General features: G+C 43.9%; 1 long non-coding RNA gene across 1 annotated transcript; it reads right to left on the reverse strand.

Annotated features, from left to right (window-relative positions):
* Window positions 1-11,866: 11,866 nt before the first annotated feature.
* Window positions 11,867-15,145, reverse strand: LOC147990833 (uncharacterized). The gene is made up of 2 exons (XR_015601308.1): window positions 14,767-15,145; window positions 11,867-12,187 (listed from the first exon to the last, which is right to left on the reverse strand). It is a non-coding gene; the product is annotated as an uncharacterized LOC147990833 (long non-coding RNA).
* Window positions 15,146-17,493: the final 2,348 nt, after the last annotated feature.

The raw sequence follows: 17,493 nt of genomic DNA on the forward strand, positions 1-17,493 counted from the left end.
CGTAGTAAAAGGCAAAGATCGACAGGAGGAGGACGGATTTGGGGTGAAGATGGAGTGCGTGGAGCTTGTAGTGGCGAAGGACGGCGAAGAAGAAGTCATAGAAGGGATGAATCAACCCCGTGAAGACACTATGTTGGAAGAAGGGGTAGAAGGTGCCGCCCAGGGTCTCTGGCTTAGCTGAGCCGACCTAGAGCACCGTCTCTCCCCTTTCATAGCTGTCATCGGCCGTCACCTGGAGCACGGTGGCAAGGTGCTTCTCCTCGGTGATGGTGGACGCGCTCAAGGCTGGCTCGAACTAGGAGGCTTGACGCCCGGACATGGCGGAGGATGCAGCCTTATTGGTGGCCATCGGTCGCTGATTCGGGATGAGATTGGCATGTATGAAGGTTTTTCTGAGAAGAAGGGAAAGGGAATCAAGCAAGACGAAGGAAGGGCAATGAAGGCTTCGCGGCAGATGCCAGCATTTTGTCAGCCAGGAGCAGTTGCCGAGGCAGCATGGGAGCGAAGGCGCCCACGTCCCATTAATCGCCACACATCAGCCGAGGCCGCAGGCGGTTGGGGCCCACGGCACTCCGCACTTGCCCTTCGGCTTCGCCTCGAAGCCAAGCTCGAGCGCGCCTTGGGCCCGTGGGCTACTGTCGGCATCCTGGGAACAGCGGTACCCGGACTTGCCTACCTAAGGCCCACGGCGTGGCTCCATCGACGGCCCAGTACGGCCCAGCTTCATCAATGATAACCGAAGACCCTCGCGAGGGGCCAAGCCTCACGAGGTGGATGACACCAAGACCTCCCTGGGGGACGGCCACACCAGGCTGGCTCCCGAGGAGCGGAGATATCTATGCAAGACGCACCTCGCGAGGTTCACGTGACATGAGCCATGACGACCAAGGCCAGGCGGGTGCCAGCGAGTGCAGTGTACCAGTTTCCTGTTTGGTTCCAAGGGGGCAAGCGCAGGCGCGGAGTCCCGAGGAATCAAGCAAAGGTTTCCACATCGGTGTAACAAGACCAAGACCGCCAGGACGACAGGACGGAGGTCATTGCGGAGCCCACGACAGCATCGCCGCCAGAGCTTTCATAGGCGAAGACTACTTTTGTCAGGATAACTTGTACTGGTTGTCTCCCTTTGAATTTGGCCGTTGTGGGATCCCTTCCCGCCTACACTTGGGAAGAGGACCAAGGCCACTATAAATAGGACTTACCTACCACCATAGAGGGGGACAGATCATTCATTCCATCCTCTCACCCACCAACTCACTGAGCTCAAGAACACCTCACCTCCTGAGGCTGTTCAACCACTGTACTAGTTCATCCTTATCCCCTCGAGGCAATCCACCACAAAGCTGGAGTAGGGTATTACACTGCAAGGTGGCCTGAATCAAGATAAACTGATGTATCTCTTGTCCCAGCTGGGCCTAGGAATCGTTGAGCGGGCAGAGTGAGGAGGATGAGTTCTTCCCCCACACACCCCAGTGTTCGAACCTCTCAAGGGTCTGCGGAACCCCGAATCCGACAAAACGCAATGGAGACATGGAGATTTTTGGCATGGTTCTGATAGGTGGTGCTATCGTACGTCCACGTTGATGGAGACTTCAACCCACAAAGGGTAACAGTTGCGCGAGTCCACGGAGGGCTCCACCCACGAAGGGTCCACAAAGAAACAACCATGTCTATCCCACCATGGACATCGCCCACGAAGGTATTGCCTCACTCGGGTAGATCTTCATGAAGTAGGCAATCTCCTTGCCCTTGCAAATTTCTTGGTTCAACTCCACATCAGAACGGAGGTTCCCAAGCGACACCTAACTAATCTTGGAGACACCACTCTCCAAAAGGTAATAGACGGTGTGTTGATGATGAACTCCTTGCTCTTGTGCTTCAAATAATAGTCTCCCCAACACTCAACTCTCTCTTACAGATTTGGCTATGGTGGAAGAGGGATTTGACTGGAAAGCTACTTGGGGAAGGCTTGAAATCAAGGTTCAAATGGTCGAAATGGAATCTCTTGATCTCAACACATTAGTAGGTGGTTCTCTCTTAGAAAATGAATGGTGGAAGTGTAGGCGCGTTCTAATGGCTTTCTCTTATGAGAAGAAGGGGTGGAGTACACACTTTTGACCCATCTCGGTGGCACCGATTTGTACAAAAAAATGAACGTTAGGAATCTCAATGGGACCGACGGGAACAACTCTGTGGAACCGATGTGATAGGGCTTAGGGAAAACTTCATCTCAGTATCACCAATTGCATCATCTCGGTGAGACTGAAGTGAACAATGAGCAACAGAGAATCAGTCAAGCCTACTCGGTGGGACCGATTGCAACATCTCGGTGAGACCGAAGTGAATGCAACAAGTCACAAAGCGTTGGCACGACCATCTCGGTGAGACCGATATCCATATCGATGTGACCGAACTGTTAGGGTTTTGGCAGTGGCTATGTCAAGATGAGCTCGGTGGCTCCGGATGGGAAATATCGGTGGGGCTGAGTTGGGAATTAGGGTTTGGACATATTTGGATAGAGAAAGTGGGTGGGGGTTTTGGAGAAATATCAGTAAGCACTTTGAGCAAGTAGACCATTAAGCAACACCTCATCCCATTTTAATAGTATTGGCTTTCCTATGGACTCAATGTGATCTTCGATCACTTAAACAAAAATGTAGAGTCTTGAGCTTTTACCAATCCTTGCCCTTAGCATTTTGAGGGGTCCACATCTCTATGTCATGCCATGCCATACATTGAACATCCTGAAATATTTATCTTGAATGGGTATTAGTACAATGAGATATATGTTGTTATGAATTACCAAAACCACCTGGGGATTAGTTGCACTTTCACAAAATACATTTGAGTCCTACATAAAAGATGATGGGTAAAACTACATCTCTGCCCCTAGACCTTTTTGTGGTGCTTTGGTGATTAATGATGATACGTCTCCGTCGTATCTACTTTTCCAAACACTTTTACCCTTGTTTTGGACTCTAACTTGCATGATTTGAATGGAACTAACCCGGACTGACGTTGTTTTCAGCAGAATTGCCATGGTGTTATTTATGTGCAGAAACAAAAGTTCTCGGAATGACCTGAAACTCCACGGAGATTATTTTTTGGAAATAATAAAAAATACTGGCAAAGAATCAAGGATAGGGGGCCCACACCCTAGCCACGAGGGTGGGGGCGCCTGCCCCCTGGGCGCGCCCCCTGCCTCATGGGCCCCCTGGAGCTCCACTGACGTCCATCTTGACTCCATATATTCGTGTTTGGGGAGAAAAAAATAAAGAAGAAGGATTCATCATGTTTTACGATACGGAGCCACCGCCAAGCCCTAAACTCTCTCGGGAGGGCTGATCTGGAGTCCGTTCGGGGCTCCGGAGAGGGGAATCCGTCGCCATCGTCATCATCAACCATCCTCCATCACCAATTTCATGATGCTCACCGCCGTGCGTGAGTAATTCCATCGTAGGCTTGATGGACGGTGATGGGTTGGATGAGATTTATGATGTAGTCGAGTTTAGTTTTGTTAGGGTTTGATCCCTAGTATCCACTATGTTCTGAGATTGATGTTGCTATGACTTTGCTATGCTTAATGCTTGTCACTAGGGCCCAAGTGCCATGATTTCAGATCTGAACCTATTATGTTTTCATGAATATATGAGAGTTCTTGATCCTATATTGCAAGTCTATAGTCACCTACTATGTGTTATGATCCGGCAACCCCGAAGTGACAATAATCGGGACCACTCCCGGTGATGACCATAGTTTGAGGAGTTCATGTATTCACTATGTGTTAATGCTTTGGTCCGGTACTCTATTAAAAGGAGGCCTTAATATCCCTTAGTTTCCACTAGGACCCCGCTGCCACGGGAGGGTAGGACAACAGATGTCATGCAAGTTCTTTTCCATAAGCTAATATGACTATATTCGGAATACATGCCTACATTACATTGATGAATTGGAGCTAGTTCTGTGTCACCCTAGGTTATGACCGTCACATGATGAACCGCATTCGGCATAATTCTCTATCATCGATCCATTGCCTACGAGCTTTCCATATATTGTTCTTCGCTTATTTACTTTTCCGCTGCTATTGTTATCATCACTATAAAACACCAAAAATATTACTTTTGCTATCGTTACCTTTTACTACAGTTACCACTACTATCATATTACCTTGCTACTAAACACTTTGCTGTAGATATTAAGTTTCCAGGTGTGGTTGAATTGACAACTCAGCTGCTAATACTTGAGAATATTCTTTGGCTCCCCTTGTATCGAATCAATAACTTTGGGTTGAATACTCTACCCTCGAAAACTGTTGCGATCCCCTATACTTGTGGGTTATAATGACCATTTTCTGGCGCCGTTGCCGGGGAGCATAGCTCTATTCTTTGAGTCACTTGAGATTTATATCTGCTTATCATTATGAAGAACTTGAGAGATCCAAAAACCAAGATTTATCCCTCAACTACGAGGGGAGGTAAGGAACTGCCATCTAGCTCTGCACTTGATTCACCTCCTGTTTTGAGTAAGCTTGTGACACCTAAACCTGCTTCTGCTATTAATTCTGATATGTCGCATATTATGGATGATGCCACTTCTGCTATGCATGATACTTATGATGAAACTACTTCTATGCTTGATACTATTGTGCCACTTGGTGAATTTCTTGATGAACAACTTGCTAGGGCTAGATATAATGAAATTATTGAAACTGATAATATTGATGAAATGAATATGAATTGCCTGTTGTGCGTGAGGGCTATGTTATGGATGAAGAAACCAAAAGAAATTTTCTTGCTTGCAATGATAGAAGTGATCTTAAGAAATTATTAGCTAAGCTTAAACAAAAAACTCTGAATGCTAGAATGAAATATGATCCTGCTTATGCTACTTCACCTATCTTTGTTACTGATAAGGATTATGATTTATCTGTCTACCCTGATATAATTACTTTGGTTGAATCAGATCCTTTCTATGGCGATGAATCTGAAACTGTTGTGGCACATCTTACTAAATTAAATGATATAGCCACCCTGTTCACTAATGATGAGAAAACTCGCTACTATTATATCCTTAAGATATTTCCGTTCTCATTAAAGGGTGATGCTAAGATATGGTTTAACTCTCTTGATCCTGGTTGTGTCCGTAGTCCCCAGGATATAATTTATTACATCTCTGCTAAACATTTCCCCGCTAATAAGAAACAAGCTTCTTTAAGGGAAATATATAATTTTGTGCAAATTGAAGAAGAGAGTCTCCCACAAGCTTGGGGGAGGCTTCTCCAATAACTTAATGCTTTTCCTGATCATTCTCTTAAGAAAAATGAAATACTTGATATCTTTTATAATGGACTAACCAATGCTTCCAGAGACCACCTGGATAGTTGTGTTGGTTGTGTTTTCAGTGAAAGAACACCAGATGAAGCTGAAATTCTATTGAATAATATATTGACTAATGAAAATAATTGGATACTTCCTGATCCAATCCCTGATTCAATTCCTGATCCAATCCCTGATTCAATTCCTGAACCAACTCCTGAGCCAACTCCGAAGAAAAGGGGTGTTCTATTTCTCAGTCCTGAAGATATGCAAGAGGCAAAGAAATCTATGAAAGAAAAGGGTATTAAAGCTGAAGATGTTAAGAATTTACCTCCTATTGAAGAAATACATGGTCTTAATTTATCGCCTGTTGAAGAAATACATGGTCTTGATAACCCGACACAGGTAGTAAAGGTAAATTCTCTCTATAGATATGATAAAGCTGAAATCCCATTTACTAAGTTTGCTAGCCCATGCTTGGATGAGTTTGATGATTTTATGGTTAAACAAGAAATCTTCAATGCTTATTTTGGTAGGGAGTTAAAACACAATGCTGATATGCTTGAACACTTGGGTGATTATATGGCTAATATTAAAGGTGAACTTAAACTTATTAGTAAACATGCTTCTATGGTTACCACTCAAGTAGAACAAGTACTTAAAGCTCAGAATGATTTTCTCAATGAATTGAATAGTAAGAAAAATGATAATGCTGTTAGGGTTATGACTAGAGGTGGTAAAATGACTCAGGAACCTTTGTATCTTGAGGGCCATCCAAAGAGAATTGAGCAAGATTCTTAGAGAAATAATATTGATGTACCTAGTCCTTCTAAAAGGAAGAGAAATAAAAATGATAGGACTTTGCATGCTTCTAGTGAACCTGTTATTGACACGCCTGAGAATCCTAATGATATTTCTATTTCTGATGCTGAAACACAATCCGGTAATGAGCATGAACCTAGTGATAATTTTAATAATGATGTTCATGTTGATGCTCAACCTAGCAATAATAATGATGTAGAGATTGAACCTGATGTTGATCTTGATAACCCACAATCAAAGAATCAACGTTATGATAAGAGAGACTTTGTTGCTAGGAAGCCCGGTAAAGAAAGAGAACAATCGGTTCAGAAAACCATGCCTTTTCCTCCTAAACCATCCAAGAAAAAGGATGATGAGGGCTATGTTATGGATGAAGAAACTGCTAGAGATTTTCTTGCTTGCAATGATAGGAGTGAAACAAAAAACTCTGAATGCTAGAATGAAATATGATCCTGCTTATGCTACTTCACCTATCTTTGTTACTGATAAGGATTATGAATTCTCTATTGTCCTGATATAATTACTTTGGTTGAATCTGATCCTTTTTATGGCTATGAATCTGACACTGTTGTGGCACATCTTACTAAATTAAATGATATAGCCACCCTGTTCACTAATGATGAGAGAACTCCCTACTTTTATATCCTTAAAATATTTCTGTTCTCATTAAAGGGTGATGCTAAGATATGGTTTAATTCTCTTGATCCTGGTTGTGTGCGTAGTCCCCATGATATGATTTATTACTTCTCTGCTAAATATTTCCCTCCTCATAAGAAACAAGCTGCCTTAAGGGATATATATAATTTTGTGCAAATTGAAGAAGAGAGTCTCCCACAAGCTTGGGGGAGGCTTCTCCAATTACTTAATGTTTTGCCTGATCATCATCTTAAGAAAAATGAAATACTTGATATCTTTTATAATGGACTAACCGATGCTTCCAGAGATTACCTGGATAGTTGTGCTGGTTCTGTTTTCACGAAAAGAACACCAGATGAAGCTGAAATTCTATTGAATAATATGTTGACAAATGAAAATAATTGGACACTTCCTGAGCCATCTCCTGAGCCTATTCCTAAAACAACTCCAAAGAAAAGAGGTGTTCTATTTCTCAGTCCTGAAGATATGCAAGAGGCAAACAAATCCATGAAAGAAAAGGGTATTAAAGCAGAAGATGTTAAGAATTTACCTCCTATTGAAGAAATACATGGTCTTAATTTACCGCCTGTTGAAGAATTATATGGTTTTAATCCATCACCTATTGAAGAAACACATGGTCTTGATAACCCGACACAGGTAGTAAAGGTAAATTCTCTCTATAGATATGATAAAGCTGAAATCCCTCCTGCTAAGTTTGCTAGCCAATGTTTGGATGAGTTTGATAACTTTATGGTTAAGCAACAAGACTTCAATGCTTATTTTGGTAGACAACTGAAACAAAATGCTTATATGATTGAACACTTGGGTGATGATGTGTCTAGAGTTAAAGGTGAACTTAAACTCATTAGTAAACATGCTTCTATGGTCACCACTCAAGTAGAACAAGTACTTAAAGCTCAAAATGATTTGCTCAATGAAATGAATAGTAAGAATAATGACTATGCTGTTAGAGTGGCTACTAGAACTGGTAAAATGACTCAGGAACCTTTGTATCCTGAAGGCCACCCTAAGAGAATTGAGCAAGATTCTCAGAGAAATAATATAGATGCACCTAGTCCTTCTAAAAGGAAGAAAAAGAAAAATGATAGGACTTTGCATGCTTCTAGTGAACCTATTGCTGAAACACCTGAGAATCCAAATGATATCTCTATTTCTGATGCTGAAACACAATCTGATAATGAACATGAAACTAGTGATAATGTTAATGATAATGTTCATGTTGATGCTCAAGCTAGCAATGATAACGATGTAGAGATTGAACCTGCTGTTGATCTTGATAACCCACAATCAAAGAATCAACGTTATGATAAAAGAGACTTTGTTGCTAGAAAACACGGTAAGGAAAGAGAGCCTTGGGTTCATAAACCCATGCCTTTTCCTCCTAAGCCATCCAAGAAAAAGGATGATGAGGATTTTGAGCGCTTTGCTGAAATGATTCGACCTATCTTTTTGCGTATGCGATTAATTGATATGCTCAAAATGAATCCTTATGCTAAGTACATGAAATATATTTTTACTAATAAAAGAAAGATACCGGAAGCTGAAATTTCCACCATGCTTGCTAATTTACTTTTAAAGGTGGAATACCTAAGAAACTAGGAGATCCAGGAGTACCAACTATACCATGCTCCATAAAAAGAAACTATGTTAAAACTGCTTTATGTGATCTTGGAGCCGGTGTTAGTGTTATGCCTCTCTCTTTATATCGTAGACTTGATTTGAATAAGTTGACACCTACTGAAATATCTTTGCAAATGGCTGATAAATCAACTGCTATACCTATCGGTATTTGTGAGGATGTGCCTGTTGTGGTTGCAACCGTTACTATTTTAACGGACTTTGTTATTCTTGATATTCCTGAGGACGATAGTATGTCTATTATTCTTGGAATACCCTTTTTGAATACTGCAGGGGCTGCTATTGATTGCAACAAAGGCAATGTCACTTTTCATTTTAATGGTAATGAGCATACAGCACACTTTCCGAGGAAACAACCTCAAGTCCACAGTATAAATTCTATTGGAAAAATTTCAACAATCACTATTGGAGGTTTTGAATTTCCTCTTCCTACTGTCAAGAAGAAATATAATATTCTTATTGTTGAGGATGTGCATATCCCCGTTGAGGTAACCTAGTGTTATTCGAAAATTCTTCGGTTCCATGTTACTCGGAATGAGTTTGTTAACAATACCTGATCAACCTTGTTAGTGGATTCCTTTTGATGATCATGAGATGGATGAAGTTAGAAAACACAACTCTCTGTACCCTCTTTTTACTTTCTGTTATTTATATTAAATGAAGCAAAAAATAGTAATTCCTGTCTATTTTCTAATTATCCATGCAATATAAAAATACCTCAAAAATAAAAGTTCTCCAAATGCCCTGAAATTTAAATATGATTTTTTCTGGAATATTTGAGAATATCTGGCACTGAGAACACAATAGCGGGAGAAAGCACCTGGCCACGAGGGTCCACGGCGCGCCCACCCCCTAGGCACGCCCCCTGCCTCGTGGGCCCATGGTGGCTCCCCTCCACTTATTCCTGCACCCACACACTCCTTCTTCCTCCCACAAACACCACTAACCAGCTCAAGCATGAGTTCTAGATCATTTTGCTGCGATTTTTGATCTCTTTGCTCAAGGCACCTCTCACAAAACTGCTTTGGGGGATTGTTCCTTGGTATGTGACTCCTCCATTGGTCCAATTAGTTTTTGTTCTAGTGCTTTATTCAATAAAAAATTGTGCTGCCTAGGTGACCATGTTCTTGAGCTTGCATGTCAAATTTATATGGTTCCAAGTAGGTTTAATGCATGATATAGGCTCTAGGCACTCGTAGGAGTAGTTGCTATCAATTTTGTTGAGTTTGGTCTACTTTTATTTGAAGTTACTAAAAATTTCAGAAATTTTTCAGAAGAAGAAATATGTTTAGGAAAATGTACCAAGGTGGTCCTTCAAGGAAGCAAGGACCCAGGCTTGCAATGCGTGATGCTAATGATGAGCCACCAAGGGATGCTCCAGTGCGGCCTTGTGAATGGCCTTCAGAGGACTTCATGGATCGAGCAGGAATTAAGGAAGAATTTAACGCATATTTGCGTAACGCTGATCTTGTGAGCTTCGAGGCGGAAAAGTGTCGTCAGTACCACTATCTCACTAGTTCCTTTGTGAGGAGGTTTGAATTTTCATCTTCACGCAATTCTCAAACTGTCCTGTTTGATCTTTATGAAAATTCATATACTATGGACTCAGAGGACTTTACCACTGCTTGCAAACTTTCACAATGGGATAGTGCTAGTGAACCTCGCAAATCTGAATTTAGAGATTTTCTTGCTAGTATAACTGTGCGGGAATCTAGAGATATAGCACAAGCTACCATATGGAGCATTCATTTTCCTGCTATATATTATTTTGCTCTCTTCATAGGTAGGTGCATAAATGGTAAAGATGAAGCATGTCATATGTGTGTCCCTAACCTCAGTATTCTTAGGAGTGCTGTGTTAGGAGATAAATCTTCTAATTTGGGAGCCATTGTCGCACGTAGGTTGCATCGTAATAGATTTAATGGAGATTTCTTCGGTGGAATTTATGCAACCCGTATAGCTAATTTTCTTGGTATAACCATACGTGAGGATGATATTGAGTTGCCTCCTGCTTATTTGGATTATGAGGCTATGGTTCATCATCATTTTGTTGAGAGGAACGATCAGTTCCTCCAGTACTGACTAATCTTTGACAGACGACGCACCTAGCAGGTCGGTCTCCCTACTTCTACTTTCTTTGACTTTCAGGCAAAAGGGAGATATTTTATAACCAGAGAGGAGGCGGAAGAGTATAATAGGAGGGCTGAGATAGCTCGCCTCCAAGCTGCAGCCCATGATGCAATGACTGATGCATCCCAGTACGACCCCAACTACAACTTTGGATATCCGCAAGGCCATCTGTGGCATTAGACCAATTTAGGCCAAAAGCCTAAGCTTGGGGGAGTACGTATTTCTCACCGACATTACATTCATGTTCACACACTCATTGCTAGTTGTCGGTGCTCATACCTTTTCATTGTATCATCCATACTAATGTATTTCCTTTTTATGCTTTCTTCTTGTGTGTTTGATAAACCTTAAGAAAAACCAAAAAAATTAGTTATAGCTTTTAGCTAATTTTAATTTCCATGCCTGTAGTAGTAATTAAAAAGAAAATCCAAAAAGATTTCATGTTCTTCTTTTGCTTGTTGGGAGCTTTCCCGTGTAAATGGTTTTATTTCTTTTCTTTTCTTTGGGGTCGATAGGACAAGACCTTAATTAAACTGTTAAAGTGGCTCTAATATGCATTATTGTTGATCTGACGAAAGAGCCCATGTTGCCTTGTCTTCTCATGTTTATTGAATGCTTGCAGATTCCAGCTTAGTCCAATGCATGTGCACTGTTATTATTATTCACATCATTCGGTCGTGCAAGTGAAAGGCAATTATGACGATATATGATGGACTGATGAGAGAAGCTGGTATGAACTCGACTTGTCTTGTTTTTATAAATATGATTAGTTCATCGTTCCTGATTTAGCCTATTATGAATAAACATGTTTGCAATGACAATTAGAGATTATAGTTGCTTATGCCATGCTTAATTAGCTAGGAGCTTATAATGGTTTACCTTGTGTGCCAACGTGCTATTAAAATGGTTGTGATGTGGTATGATAGGGTGGTATCCTCTTTTGAACAATTCAAGTGGCTTGACTTGGCACATTTTCACGCATGTAGTTGAAACAAAATCAACATAGCCTCTACGATATTTATGTTCATGGTGCATTATATCCTACTCATGCTTGCATTCGGTGTTGATTAATTTTAATGCATGTTCATGACTATTGTCGCTCTCTAGTTGGTCGCTTTCCAGTCTTTTTCTAGCCTTCACCTGTACTAAGCGGGAATACTGCTTGTGCATCCAATCCCATAAACCCCAAAGTTGTTCCATATGAGTCCACCATACCTACCTATATACGTGTGACGCCCCTGATTCAATCGTACACTAATCATACACGCCAATGTGTACGATCAAGATCAGGGACTCACGTGAAGATATCACAACACAACTCTACAAATAGAATAAGTCATACAAGCATCATATTACAAGCCAGGGGCCTCGAGGGCTCGAATACAAGAGCTCGATCATAGACGAGTCAGCGGAAGCAACAATATCTGAGTACAGACATAAGTTAAACAAGTCTGCCTTAAGAAGGCTAGCACAAACTGGGATACAGATCGAAAGAGGCGCAGGCCTCCTGCCTGGGATCCTCCTAAACTACTCCTGGTCGTCGTCAGCGGGCTGCACGTAGTAGTAGGCACCTCCCGAGTAGTAGAAGTCATCGTCGACAGTGGTGTCTGGCTCCTAGGCTCCAACGTCTGGTCGCAGCAATCGAGTATAGAAAGGGGGAAAAGATGGAACAAAGCAACCGTGAGTACTCATCCAAAGTACTCGCAAGCAAGGAGCTACACTACATATGTATGCATTGGCATCAAATGGAAAAGGCTATCATATGTGGACTGAACTGTAGAATGCCAGAATAAGAGGGGGATAGCTAGTCCTATCGAAGACTACGCTTCTGGTAACTTCCATCTTGAAGCAGGAAAAGAGAGTAGATGGTAAGTTCACCAAGTAGCATCGCATAGCATAATCCTAACCGATGATTCTCCCCTCGTCGCCCTGTGAGAGAGCGACCACCGGTTGTATCTGGCACTTGGAAGGGTGCGTTTTATTAAGTATCCGGTTCTAGTTGTCATAAGGTCAAGGTACAACTCCAAGTCGTCCTGTTACCGAAGATCACGGCTATTCGAATAGATTAACTTCCCTGCAGGGGTGCACCACATAACCCAACACGCTCGATCCCATTTGGCCGGACACACTTTCCTGGGTCATGTCCGGCCTCGGAAGATCAGCACGTCGCAACCCTACCTAGGCACAACAGAGAGGTCAGCACGCCGGTCTAAATCCTATGGCGCAGGGGTCTGGGCCCATCGCCCATTGCACACCTGCACGTTGCGTACACGGCCTTTGAGCAGACCTAGCAACCTCCATTACAAAGGAAGTTGCGTTACGCGGTCCAACCCGGCGCGCGCCGCTCAGTCGCTGACGTCACGAAGGCTTCGGCTGATACCACGACGTAGAGTGCCCATAACTGTCCCCGCGTAGATGGTTAGTGCGTATAGGCCAGTAGCCAGACTCAGATCAAATACCAAGATCTCGTTAAGCGTGTTATCCTGAAATAACCACGGACGCCGACCAGGGCCAGGCCCACCTCTCTCTTAGGTGGTCTCAACCTGCCCTGTCGCTCTGCCACAAAGTAACAGTCGGGGGCTGTCGGGAACCTAGGCCCACCTCTACCGGGATGGAGCCACCTGCCCCTTCAGCCCCCAACATCGAAATCACTCGCGGGTACTCCTACGAGCCGACCCGACTTTAATCAACACAAGTATCATATATTATGTATAAGTATATACCCGTGATCACCTCCCGAGTGATCACGGTCCGATAGTATAGCATGGCAGACGGACAAGAATGTATGGACACTGATGATAAACTAGTATTCTATACTAAGCATTTAGGATTGCAAGTAAGGTATCAACAATTGTAGCAACAATGACAGGCTATGCATCAGGATAGGATTAACGAAAAGCAGTAACATGCTACACTACTCTAATGCAAGCAGTATAGAGAGTAGAGTAGGCGATATCTGGTGATCAAGGGGGGGGGGGGCTGGCCTGGTTGCTCTGGCAAGAGAGAGGGGTCGTCAACTCCGTAGTCGTACTAGGTAGCAGCGGCGTCGGTCTCGGTGTCTAGCGAGTGTAGAGGGGGAAGAAACAATAAATATTAAGCAAACATATGCATAGCGATGCATGACATGACAAGTATCGGTGCTAGAGGTGCCCTAACCCGGTATGAGGTGATACCGGTGAAGGGGGGAAACATCCGGGAAAGTATCCCCGATGTTTCGCGTTTTCGGGCAGAGGAGCCGGAGGGGGAAAGTTGCGAGTTTGATAGGTTAGGGATGCGTGGCGGACGACGAACGGGCTGCGTATCCGGGTTTGTCTCGTCGTTCTGAGCAATTTTCATGTACAAAGTTTTTCCATCCGAACTATGGTTTATTTTCTATTAATTTTAAAAGATTTAAATCATTTTTAGGATTTATTTAATTATTGTAATTCGAAAATTAAACGTTAAATGCTATGGGTACACATAAGTGTACCCAGAGGTGTACACATGGGGCTGACTGGTGGAGACAGGGGGTTGACTCAATAGCCCAGTCAGCAGTCAAAGTTTGACTATTGACTGGTCAACCTGACCAATGGGTCCCCATGTCATAGACACGTTAGATAACTAAGTTCAATTAGTTTAATTAAACAGATTAATTAATCTAATTAGGTGGATAGTTTTAATTAAGCCTAATTAATTAATTACTATTTTAATTCCTTTTTTTCAGGGCGTGGGGCCTGGCTGTCACAGGCACGGGCCAAATCGGGGCGGGTGCCGGGTGTGCGGGCGCGGACGCCCGTTTGTGTGCACCGCCAGCGTGCAGGCGTGGGCTCTCCAGAGGGGGTGCCGGCGGGCACGACGTCGGCTGGGGGAGGGCGAGGCCGGGCCGGGGCACCAGAGGCAGCGGGCGGCTCAAGCGCGCGGTGCCAGGGCGGGCGGGCGGCGCGGTACGACGTGCAGCGGGCGGCGCGGGACGGCGTGCAGCGAGCGGCGGAGCAGAGCAGCGGGGCCGGGGAGCGGGGCGGTTGCGGCGAGTAGGACAAGGCCAGAGCACGGGGCAGCGGGACGACGCGGGCGACAAGGAGCTCGCGACGAGCGCGGGTGCGGCCAGAGCCATAAGGGCGCGCGGGCGCGTCACGCGTGCGATGCGGCAACGCAAGGAGGGCGAGGAAGGCGCGGGGACATTATGGAGAGGGAGAGGAAGAGGTGAGGCGGAGGCCGAGGGCCTCACCGGCGTTGCAGGGGTACGGGGCGGCGAGGCTCGGTGAAGCTAGCTGGGGAGGAGGCGAGGATGAGCCGTCCGGCGAGGAGGAGGATGGGGACGAGCGACGGAGACGGGGATGCGGTCCGGCGAGTTGTCGGTGGTCGGCGACGTGGCTCTGGCCGAGCGACGGGGGCGACGGGATCGGGGTCCGCGGCGACGATGGATAGAACCAGATGCGGGGCGGCGATGTGGCAGTCCGGTGGAGGAGCTTCAGCCGACCTGCGGTGGGTGGCGCTGCGGGGGCGCGTCGGCTTCGGGTCCCTGCCCCCGATCTCGATCCAGATCGGGGGGAAGAGAGCGAAAGAGTGGGGGAGCGAGGGAGACGTGGGGGTGAGTGAAGGGTGTGGGTGCTAGGTCACGGGGGGGAGTGGGGATAAGGAGCTATGGGGTGGGTCTCCTGGTTGGCCTAGAGGCCAACTGGGCCAGGGTCCAGCGGGGGAGGGGGGGTTTTCTCTTTTATATTTTTTTGTTTGCTTTCCTTTTATATTTTGTTTATTCTCTGCTCTTTCTGTTTAATTTTATATATTAAATACATTAGTTTTATAAAATACATCAGTTGTACCTAAATTAGTATGAGCAAATATGCCACCACCACAATTAACTTGGCACCTAAAATAAATTAGTTTGTAATTTTTTATTATTATTCTAAAAGCATTTAAATAATTGTTCTCGCTACGTTTTATTCATTTTAGAGTATTTAAACAATTTATAAAAGTCTGGCCTCTCCACCATAATTACCTATGCATTTTCTGGCACGACACGAACATTTTAGTTTCATTTTTGAAAACTTTTGTTGTTTGCCTGATTTTTTTTAATTTGGATTCGAATCGGTTTCAATCTAACACGAGATCAGCAACGATAATTGAGGTGACGTGGCGTCATTAGTAGAGGTTCACTGTAGCTTAAGTATCCGGGCGTCACAATACGGTATCTACCTGCCGTTCCAAGTAAATTTGTATGTGCCAAACTCTAAACCTTCAAATAAACATTCGGTTTTGTATGCTCGAATATCTCATGTATCAACTATGGCTGTCCGTATCTTCCATGTTAGGCGGGTTATTCTCAAGAGGAGTGGACTCCGCTCCTCACTCACGCGAAAATGGCTGGTCACCGGGATGCCCAGTCCCTTGCTTTATGCAAATCAAATCAAAATAATTGCAAACAAAACTCCCCCTGGGACTGTTGTTAGTTGGAGGCACTCGTTGTTTCGAGCAAGCCATGGATTGATTCTTGTTGGTGGAGGGGGAGTATAAACTTTACCATACTGTTTGGGAACCGCCTATAATGTGTGTAGCATGGAAGATATCGCCATCTCTTGGTTGTTATGTTGACAATGAAAGTATACCGCTCAAAATATTATTCATATCTATTTCAAAACTGAGCTCTGGCACCTCTACAAATCCCTACTTCCCTCTGCAGGGCCTATCTATTTACTTTTATGTTGAGTCATCATCCTCTTATTAAAAAGCATCAGTTGGAGAGCACCGCTGTCATTTGCATTCATTACTGTTAGTTTACATTGAATATGACTTGACTGGATCTCTTTTCCCATGAATTACGATGTCTAGTCAGTCCTTGATCTTTAAAGGTTCTCTGCATTTATGTTTTGCGGTCTCAGAAAGGGCTAGCGAGATACCATCTTGTTATATCATATTATCATTGTTTTGAGAAAGTGTTGTCATCTAAGATTTATTATTATTGCTCGCTAGTTGATTATGCCATTGATATGAGTAAAGATGAGACCTAAGAGTTATTGTGAATATGGTTAGTTCATAATCTTTGCTGAAAACTTGAATGCTACCTTTACATATTTACAACAACAAGAGCAAACAGAGTTTGTAAAAGTTTTTCTTTATCACTTTCAGTTTGTCAACTAAATTGCTTGAGGACAAGCAAAGGTTTAAGCTTGGGGGAGTTGATACGTCTCTGTCGTATCTACTTTTCCAAACACTTTTGCCCTTGTTTTGGACTCTAACTTGCATGATTTGAATGGAACTAACCCGGACTGACGCTGTTTTCAGCAGAATTGCCATGGTGTTATTTATGTGCAGAAACAAAAATTCTCGGAATCACCTGAAACTCCACGGAGAATATTTTTGGAAATAATAAAAATACTGGCAAAGAATCAAGGCCAGGGGGCCACACCCTAGCCATGAGGGTGGGGGCGCGCCTGCCCCCCTAGGCGCGCCCCCTGCCTCGTGAGCCCCTTGGAGCTCCACCGATGTCCATCTTGACTCCATATATTCGTGTTTGGTGGAGAAAAAATAAAGAAGAAGGATTCATCGCGTTTTACGATACGGAGCCGCCGGCAAGCCCTAAACTCTCTCGGGAGGGCTGATCTGGAGTCCGTTCGGGGCTCCGGAGAGGGGAATCCGTCGCCATCATCATCATCAACCATCCTCCATCACCAATTTCATGATCCTCACCGCCGTGCGTGAGTAATTCCATCGTAGTCTTGCTGGACGGTGATGGGTTGGATGATATTTATCATGTAATAGAGTTATTTTTGTTAGGGTTTGATCCCTAGTATCCACTATGTTCTGAGATTGATGTTGCTATGACTTTGCTATGCTTAATGCTTGTCACTAGGGCCCGAGTGCCATGATTTCAGATCTGAACCTATTATGTTTTCATGAATATATGAGAGTTCTTGATCCTATCTTGCAAGTCTATAGTCACCTACTATGTGTTATG

Source organism: Triticum urartu, chromosome 1A, assembly GCF_056163025.1.
Source record: "Triticum urartu cultivar PI428250 chromosome 1A, HENAU_Tu73, whole genome shotgun sequence".
NCBI classification, from domain to species: domain Eukaryota; kingdom Viridiplantae; phylum Streptophyta; class Magnoliopsida; order Poales; family Poaceae; genus Triticum; species Triticum urartu.